At 33.6% G+C, this 10,732-nt stretch overlaps 1 non-coding gene across 1 annotated transcript; it reads right to left on the bottom strand.

The window, feature by feature from the left end:
- Nucleotides 1-4,737: 4,737 nt before the first annotated feature.
- LOC149776879 (U5 spliceosomal RNA) lies at nt 4,738-4,853 on the bottom strand. The gene has a single exon (XR_016416415.1). It is a non-coding gene; the product is annotated as a U5 spliceosomal RNA (small nuclear RNA).
- Nucleotides 4,854-10,732: the final 5,879 nt, after the last annotated feature.

Below are 10,732 nucleotides of genomic sequence, written 5' to 3'. Positions count from 1 at the left end.
GCTAGAAATACGAGGCCTCCAAAGTTGTATATTAAAACTTGCTGGTACTCTGTGACATGTGAATGGTTTTAAGATTGTTCTTTTTGAATTATTTTTAGGCAGCCATAGTCAAAAAAATTTCCTTAATGTTATTTCGTCTGTTTTGCTTTAATTTGGTTTCGTTAGATGCCTCAAGGAGCAAATCTGAGCAGCTTTGATCATTAATGAAATTGTAAAGCCGATGTAATAAGCCTTTCCCAAAGAATTTATTAATTTCTTAGAATTAGTTCGAAGATGAAAAATACCATGGCACATGCTCATAGGTAGAGAAAAAAATAATGAACAGATCACAGCAAACAAACAAAAAACCCCAACCATGTTGCCACTTTCACATGGACGTAAGCTTATGGTGCTTTAGGTTCGTTGATATTAGACACACACACACACACACACACACACACACACACACACACACACACACTGTTTACTCATATTCAGCGTGATGTTGTGAGTTTGACGCCATTTTCCAACAATAACAAGAAAAAAACAACTTGCATCTTTCAAATGCAATTAATATTACAGTACCTTCGGTTCTTTGATTTTCAGTCAAAACACACACACACACACACACACACACACACATACTCGTGCATGTATATACACAGGGCGTTTTTACTGCAGACGAGTTTCAAATATACACTTAACAGATCTTAATTTCCAAAACTTTGATACATCTAGTCCACAATCGTTAGATCACGCCTCTTTTTATTAGCGGATTGATTATTCAGATTGGTTTTACTGGGTTTAATGCCATTTTGCAGCACATGATTGGTATATATATGAACGCTAAATTGATACACTTTGGATGACCATATGCAAATATAATACTTGTACATACATTTGCATACATATTCCACGCAAACTAGACCAGCAAGTAGATCATCGCTTCTTTTGTTTTTTTCTGACACTACCGGTAATGTCAGGGGAGAAAAAAGAAGAAAAGGCGGAGATCTACTTGTTGGTCTAAAAAGCAAACGTGCATCTACATACATGTATTTGAATAAGATCACATCAAATGCTAAATTCATAAACATAAGATAATGTTACTTACTTCCAAACACACATGCATACCATATACATGTGAGATAAAGAGGACAAAATAGAAGGTATGATGCGAGAAAGTGACGTGATAACTAACATACTTCTGGTCCAGTAATATTCAGGGAACATAATATTCCTGATAAACTCCATTTGTCAATAAATCGAACAAGGTCAGATCCATAAGGACATAGAACACAATTAATTTTACTCTATGTTCTCTACATTTGTTTCTCAATACTTCTTAAATCCCTAAAAAATGCATAAATATAACTCTTCTGTCACCACCAAAATGAGAGGAAGAAATATTCTAAAAATAGACTTGAACTACATCTATTGGTACTGAACTGGATGTACTAATTGTGACCTGATTCCTGACAGGCCCAATTTGTTATGGCCAATTTTAGTCAAACTTTTATATTTGCATGCCACACCTATTTCAATTTTATACATGAAGTCTTTTTGAATTTTATTACAAACAAGACACGTGACACCTTTCAGAAAGTGTGTAGTGCTGGTGTTCCACAGGGTGCAAATTTTGGTCCAAGTGCTCTTGAGAAACCAAAACTTAATTTGCTATATCTTCCTTAATTATAAGAATTTTTCAATGCAATGAAAACCTGAATGTACAAGGCCTCTCTGAGAATATGTTTACAATTTGAAATTATTGATAAAGGAAATTTAAATAAACATTTAAATTTTAAAAACTACATTTTATTGAAAATATAAATTTTCCTACAAGTTTTAAAATTCAGTTTGACAAATTTTAGACAGCAAAGTTGACTAATACATGGTATTTAAAACAAATGGTAGCTTAAGTCTGTACAAGTGATATCATTTTTCCCAGGGTTAGTGAAGCAACACAGCTCATAGTGATTTTGGCAGCAAACCGCAATATGCCTGTCCAGATGCATATAGGTGTAGACACTAAAGAAACAGTGACAGGTGCTATGTTCCACATATTGTGTCAGGTACGTAGGCAGTTGTTTGTATAAGTAATAGCGCACTCAGATTTAAAGTTCGGATGGGACCACTACCATGTTGTATAGCAAAAATGCATTCCATTTCAATGTCAATAACTACAAAAGGTGACAATGGGATAGGAAAATACAGTTTCTAGGGAGGCTCTACCTTACTGAAAAATGGTGTTATTCTCTCTCATGAAGACCTAAGCCATGTCTTTGTGGTGCTATATATCAGTGTGGTGATATGAACTAATCATGGTCACTTATGACAGTACACTTCACATGTCCTTATGAAACCTTGCTATCACCACCGGACTACTGGAGAGCTTCCAAACTGATCCAACTCTAACATTTTGTTCCAGATACAATGTTAGACCTGAAAAGATATAACATGTCTCACTTGATTCTAGAAAACAGTAAGATGTAGGTAAATGAATTTAAAATGTGTTCGATATGGTGATTTCAAAATAACATTAAGGTTGCAAGCATGGGAAAAATATTAAACATGACAGACTGACACTCAAAAAGGTGAAGCGATGACCATGTATTAAAGTGATAAATTTATCCTAAAAATATATGGGGTTTCTAGAAGCATATTTAGCCATTTACAGGTTAAATAGCAAATCAGGTAGACTATGTATCATACAGTTTAAGGCAATGTTGGGGCTGTGAGGTTTGATGATTGGTGCAAACATTAGTACATACCAGTATACAGGAAAGTCAAGCGACAATGTAATAAATTAAAATATATGACTATAAGCGATCTTATTCATGAGGGAAATAACAATTTTGGATATTGCAGATGAATACAGCAAAATGTGGCCACACAGATCAACTATAGATACCAATAAATCCTATATCGTCAACTAAATGTGAAATTCTGATCCCCAAAACGTGAAAACCAGGATGGACATTTACATATGTGGGACATATACAATGTACTTCTTAAGATCAAATGTGCAAACAAAATTCAAATGATCTGTTTCAACATTTATCATTAAGAGTGTTGGTTACCAATTATTAAACTCAATGATTCAATGGAATCAGATATCAGCTGATGCTACAATACTGCACACTGTCATAGTACTAAATTGAAATATGTTATCATACATAGGCCTACTCATGATGAAAATAACATTTTGGGATATTTTCAGCGCACACAGCCAGAAATGGGCCTTACAGATTCACTATATGTACAATGTCAGCCTATATGATGTACTGAATGTGAACGTTTGATCCCAAACATTCTAAAATATATGAATATTTGTTCATGTGGGATATGTAGCTATCGCAAAATCAGTTGTACAAAGTTGAATTCAAATAATCTGTTTGAATATTTCTTATGCAATCTTTAGAGTGTCAGTTAACAAATATTATTAGTAATTAATAATGCATAAAGCAAGATGGATCATCAGCATTCCCATAACATCATATAGGCCACAATGCTGCACTACACCAATCAATATCGTAACCAAACTGAACAATACAATGGAATGCATTTTGTGTTCAGCTTATATTATTTTGCTGTTTTCTTACATCCAAGGGTAATATACATGGGGAAAGTATATTTTATCCCTTTGAATTGTATTTCATTCTGGGACAGTTTAAAATGATTTAGTAGAGAACTTGACTAGGTTCTAGTATAAAGTTTTCATCTCTGTCCTCTCACTAAATACCCTATAACTATGTTTGTAAAAAATTACTGAAGGCCATACAAGCAGATATGTGTTACTCAGGAAGTGACCCCATGATAAACTCATAAATTAACTGCTTGGACCCCTAATAAATACTTTGAATGACCAATACAAACTGGAATTTTGTCTTCGTGTATTTTAAATGATGGTCTCATTTTGACTTACAAAGATATTTTCTCTGACAAAATTTGACAAATATCCAACATTGGAACTTATATATGGTGTAGGAATATTTACATGCTGATATCATTTAATATCATTTCAACAAATATTATATATTTTGGAGTAAATGTTTTAATTTTTTATACTTCTTTTTAAATTTCATTTAAATTTTTCAAAATAAAACTTAACTTTTTATTTCTAATTTCATTCTACTGTTTTTCAAAGTCAATATACATAACATATTGAAATTTCATGTGTCGTTCATTAATAATAAAGATTTAATACCAGTTTAATCTTTACTCAAATACTGCACTGACAGGACATAGCACAATTAATTTTGTTATATGTTCTCTACATTTGGTTCTCGAGGCTGACATTTCCACTGTGTGACAATCAGTACAAATCATATGTTAATCTAAAAATACCTTCACGGTGAAGTTCTTGCCAAAGGTTTTTTTGAGAGGCTGGACTGTCAACAGAGCAGTATGTAAACAGAACACATATTTCACTTCCGGATCATCACCATGGCCTTATTACTGACTATGCACTATCGCCAAAATACACATGGAAAACCACACCTGAGCTCATATTCTCAAGAATAAACAATGACCTTTAAATCCCTATCAAAATCGCATAAATATAACTCTTCTATCACCATGACAATGAGAGAGGAATAAATGTTCTAACAATAGACTAGAACTACCTTTGTGAGTACCGAACTGGAAGTACTGAGACCTGATTATATAATCATCGGTTACTATCTTCCATTTGGATCTGGTTAGAAGAAAAGAGAACAAAATGCTAAATTTGAACAAGAGGTTTACTTTAATTGAATTGGTACCTCACCAAAGTGAGGCTTCAAAGAATGGTCTATAGACTCATTAAATGTTCCTCTCCACGGTAATCTTTAGTAAAAGGCGAAAGATTAATACGATGTGAAGAGAAACCAGAGTAATCATTATACTTTCACGCTTTATTTTGAAGAGAAATAGTTTGAACTTTCCAAATGCTTTTGTAAAGACGATAGTGGAATGGTTATGTCTACAAAGATCCAAAAGGGTCATAGTTTTCAATATACAGTGTCATTTTGCTATTGGCTATTTTGAATTTCAGTGAAACCCATTTATTTTCTTTATACTGGTAGAAAGGATACTAATTAATATTTCTATATTTCTTGTCGTGGAAAAGGCAGGGGGAGTTAATTTGACAGTGAAAGGGATGTAATCCACATTCGTTAGATGTTCGAGTTATCGAGATGGATTATAACTACCTATTTATACATCAGGAAAAGATTACTAATTTGGAAAAAAATAACAGGTGTTTTATTCATATAGGAAATCAAAATTTACTTGAAGAAAAAAAATTCCATTTTAGATTAATGCAACGTGTGGATGTTTCAGATGTTTGGGATATCATCTGTCTTCTCCGAGGAGAGCAATGTAGACCTTAAACCTGGCATATGTACTAGCAAACTAGGGTATGTTATACCAAGCTTAGACCATTAACTGTCTTTATTGCGTTTGGTACAATTCCAATAGGTGGTCCACACATGGTTAAGTAAAGATTCAGACATGTTTAGGCTGCCGTTAATGAAATTGAGTCGCAATTATTACTTCCGGATCAGTACCCACAAAAGTAGTCCCAGTCTATATTTAGAGCATTGTTTCCTCTCTCGTTTCGGTAGTGGTACGCAGCTTAGATTTCGGCTTTTGAGGTATAGATTTCAGGAAAATTAAATTGAAAACTCTTTGTAAAATGAGCATCAATGAGTTTCTCTTCCTACTGCTAAAACTGTTAGATCCAACTCGCAAAAAAGGCGCATAACATATTCCCATGTTGTTGTTGTGGGAATAACGCCATTTTTCAGCACGTGATAGGCTATACATGGCGGCCAGTATAAATAGTGGCATAAGAAACTGGAGAAAACCTCGGGAAGAGCCACCGACTCACGAGAGGCTAATGGCAACCTTTCTCATATACACACATAGACCGACCCCGAGACCCGAACCACGTGGATCGAGATGAGATGGCAGTGATTGGTAAAGTCGAGCGCTTTAGAACACTCGGCCATCCGGGTTCCCGTTTAATTCCATGTAGTTTAAAATTAGCATTTAAAACCTTAATACTTACGTGTAAATTCTTCATTTCTTTTAAGGTATGTCACCTGCTGTGATACATCGCCAGCATTGAAAATTATTTTCTGTCGGAAACGTGTCATGCCGTTTTCATAGATTTGTATGTTTTGAGTTTAAATGAATGCAGCCGGTGTTACTATCCATCAAAAATAATAGTAATACAAAGTTTATGTAAGTAACAACTCAGATTTCGTTAGAGATTTTCAATCACAAATACATAAAAGTAGCTAGAAATACGAGGCCTCCAAAGTTGTATATTAAAACTTGCTGGTACTCTGTGACATGTGAATGGTTTTAAGATTGTTCTTTTTGAATTATTTTTAGGCAGCCATAGTCAAAAAAATTTCCTTAATGTTATTTCGTCTGTTTTGCTTTAATTTGGTTTCGTTAGATGCCTCAAGGAGCAAATCTGAGCAGCTTTGATCATTAATGAAATTGTAAAGCCGATGTAATAAACCTTTCCCAAAGAATTTATTAATTTCTTAGAATTAGTTCGAAGATGAAAAATACCATGGCACATGCTCATAGGTAGAGAAAAAAATAATGAACAGATCACAGCAAACAAACAAAAAACCCCAACCATGTTGCCACTTTCACATGGACGTAAGCTTATGGTGCTTTAGGTTCGTTGATATTAGACACACACACACACACACACACACACACACACACACACACACACACTGTTTACTCATATTCAGCGTGATGTTGTGAGTTTGACGCCATTTTCCAACAATAACAAGAAAAAAACAACTTGCATCTTTCAAATGCAATTAATATTACAGTACCTTCGGTTCTTTGATTTTCAGTCAAAACACACACACACACACACACACACACACACATACTCGTGCATGTATATACACAGGGCGTTTTTACTGCAGACGAGTTTCAAATATACACTTAACAGATCTTAATTTCCAAAACTTTGATACATCTAGTCCACAATCGTTAGATCACGCCTCTTTTTATTAGCGGATTGATTATTCAGATTGGTTTTACTGGGTTTAATGCCATTTTGCAGCACATGATTGGTATATATATGAACGCTAAATTGATACACTTTGGATGACCATATGCAAATATAATACTTGTACATACATTTGCATACATATTCCACGCAAACTAGACCAGCAAGTAGATCATCGCTTCTTTTGTTTTTTTCTGACACTACCGGTAATGTCAGGGGAGAAAAAAGAAGAAAAGGCGGAGATCTACTTGTTGGTCTAAAAAGCAAACGTGCATCTACATACATGTATTTGAATAAGATCACATCAAATGCTAAATTCATAAACATAAGATAATGTTACTTACTTCCAAACACACATGCATACCATATACATGTGAGATAAAGAGGACAAAATAGAAGGTATGATGCGAGAAAGTGACGTGATAACTAACATACTTCTGGTCCAGTAATATTCAGGGAACATAATATTCCTGATAAACTCCATTTGTCAATAAATCGAACAAGGTCAGATCCATAAGGACATAGAACACAATTAATTTTACTCTATGTTCTCTACATTTGTTTCTCAATACTTCTTAAATCCCTAAAAAATGCATAAATATAACTCTTCTGTCACCACCAAAATGAGAGGAAGAAATATTCTAAAAATAGACTTGAACTACATCTATTGGTACTGAACTGGATGTACTAATTGTGACCTGATTCCTGACAGGCCCAATTTGTTATGGCCAATTTTAGTCAAACTTTTATATTTGCATGCCACACCTATTTCAATTTTATACATGAAGTCTTTTTGAATTTTATTACAAACAAGACACGTGACACCTTTCAGAAAGTGTGTAGTGCTGGTGTTCCACAGGGTGCAAATTTTGGTCCAAGTGCTCTTGAGAAACCAAAACTTAATTTGCTATATCTTCCTTAATTATAAGAATTTTTCAATGCAATGAAAACCTGAATGTACAAGGCCTCTCTGAGAATATGTTTACAATTTGAAATTATTGATAAAGGAAATTTAAATAAACATTTAAATTTTAAAAACTACATTTTATTGAAAATATAAATTTTCCTACAAGTTTTAAAATTCAGTTTGACAAATTTTAGACAGCAAAGTTGACTAATACATGGTATTTAAAACAAATGGTAGCTTAAGTCTGTACAAGTGATATCATTTTTCCCAGGGTTAGTGAAGCAACACAGCTCATAGTGATTTTGGCAGCAAACCGCAATATGCCTGTCCAGATGCATATAGGTGTAGACACTAAAGAAACAGTGACAGGTGCTATGTTCCACATATTGTGTCAGGTACGTAGGCAGTTGTTTGTATAAGTAATAGCGCACTCAGATTTAAAGTTCGGATGGGACCACTACCATGTTGTATAGCAAAAATGCATTCCATTTCAATGTCAATAACTACAAAAGGTGACAATGGGATAGGAAAATACAGTTTCTAGGGAGGCTCTACCTTACTGAAAAATGGTGTTATTCTCTCTCATGAAGACCTAAGCCATGTCTTTGTGGTGCTATATATCAGTGTGGTGATATGAACTAATCATGGTCACTTATGACAGTACACTTCACATGTCCTTATGAAACCTTGCTATCACCACCGGACTACTGGAGAGCTTCCAAACTGATCCAACTCTAACATTTTGTTCCAGATACAATGTTAGACCTGAAAAGATATAACATGTCTCACTTGATTCTAGAAAACAGTAAGATGTAGGTAAATGAATTTAAAATGTGTTCGATATGGTGATTTCAAAATAACATTAAGGTTGCAAGCATGGGAAAAATATTAAACATGACAGACTGACACTCAAAAAGGTGAAGCGATGACCATGTATTAAAGTGATAAATTCATCCTAAAAATATATGGGGTTTCTAGAAGCATATTTAGCCATTTACAGGTTAAATAGCAAATCAGGTAGACTATGTATCATACAGTTTAAGGCAATGTTGGGGCTGTGAGGTTTGATGATTGGTGCAAACATTAGTACATACCAGTATACAGGAAAGTCAAGCGACAATGTAATAAATTAAAATATATGACTATAAGCGATCTTATTCATGAGGGAAATAACAATTTTGGATATTGCAGATGAATACAGCAAAATGTGGCCACACAGATCAACTATAGATACCAATAAATCCTATATCGTCAACTAAATGTGAAATTCTGATCCCCAAAACGTGAAAACCAGGATGGACATTTACATATGTGGGACATATACAATGTACTTCTTAAGATCAAATGTGCAAACAAAATTCAAATGATCTGTTTCAACATTTATCATTAAGAGTGTTGGTTACCAATTATTAAACTCAATGATTCAATGGAATCAGATATCAGCTGATGCTACAATACTGCACACTGTCATAGTACTAAATTGAAATATGTTATCATACATAGGCCTACTCATGATGAAAATAACATTTTGGGATATTTTCAGCGCACACAGCCAGAAATGGGCCTTACAGATTCACTATATGTACAATGTCAGCCTATATGATGTACTGAATGTGAACGTTTGATCCCAAACATTCTAAAATATATGAATATTTGTTCATGTGGGATATGTAGCTATCGCAAAATCAGTTGTACAAAGTTGAATTCAAATAATCTGTTTGAATATTTCTTATGCAATCTTTAGAGTGTCAGTTAACAAATATTATTAGTAATTAATAATGCATAAAGCAAGATGGATCATCAGCATTCCCATAACATCATATAGGCCACAATGCTGCACTACACCAATCAATATCGTAACCAAACTGAACAATACAATGGAATGCATTTTGTGTTCAGCTTATATTATTTTGCTGTTTTCTTACATCCAAGGGTAATATACATGGGGAAAGTATATTTTATCCCTTTGAATTGTATTTCATTCTGGGACAGTTTAAAATGATTTAGTAGAGAACTTGACTAGGTTCTAGTATAAAGTTTTCATCTCTGTCCTCTCACTAAATACCCTATAACTATGTTTGTAAAAAATTACTGAAGGCCATACAAGCAGATATGTGTTACTCAGGAAGTGACCCCATGATAAACTCATAAATTAACTGCTTGGACCCCTAATAAATACTTTGAATGACCAATACAAACTGGAATTTTGTCTTCGTGTATTTTAAATGATGGTCTCATTTTGACTTACAAAGATATTTTCTCTGACAAAATTTGACAAATATCCAACATTGGAACTTATATATGGTGTAGGAATATTTACATGCTGATATCATTTAATATCATTTCAACAAATATTATATATTTTGGAGTAAATGTTTTAATTTTTTATACTTCTTTTTAAATTTCATTTAAATTTTTCAAAATAAAACTTAACTTTTTATTTCTAATTTCATTCTACTGTTTTTCAAAGTCAATATACATAACATATTGAAATTTCATGTGTCGTTCATTAATAATAAAGATTTAATACCAGTTTAATCTTTACTCAAATACTGCACTGACAGGACATAGCACAATTAATTTTGTTATATGTTCTCTACATTTGGTTCTCGAGGCTGACATTTCCACTGTGTGACAATCAGTACAAATCATATGTTAATCTAAAAATACCTTCACGGTGAAGTTCTTGCCAAAGGTTTTTTTGAGAGGCTGGACTGTCAACAGAGCAGTATGTAAACAGAACACATATTTCACTTCCGGATCATCACCATGGCCTTATTACTGACTATGCACTATCGCCAAAATACACATGGAAAACCACA

Source organism: Sinohyriopsis cumingii, chromosome 18 (genome assembly GCF_028554795.1).
Source record: "Sinohyriopsis cumingii isolate HCF-2022 chromosome 18, ASM2855479v2, whole genome shotgun sequence".
NCBI classification, from domain to species: Eukaryota; Metazoa; Mollusca; class Bivalvia; order Unionida; family Unionidae; genus Sinohyriopsis; species Sinohyriopsis cumingii.
The sequence above is the reverse complement of the archived record's forward strand: the minus strand, read 5'-3'. Positions and strand labels throughout refer to the sequence as shown.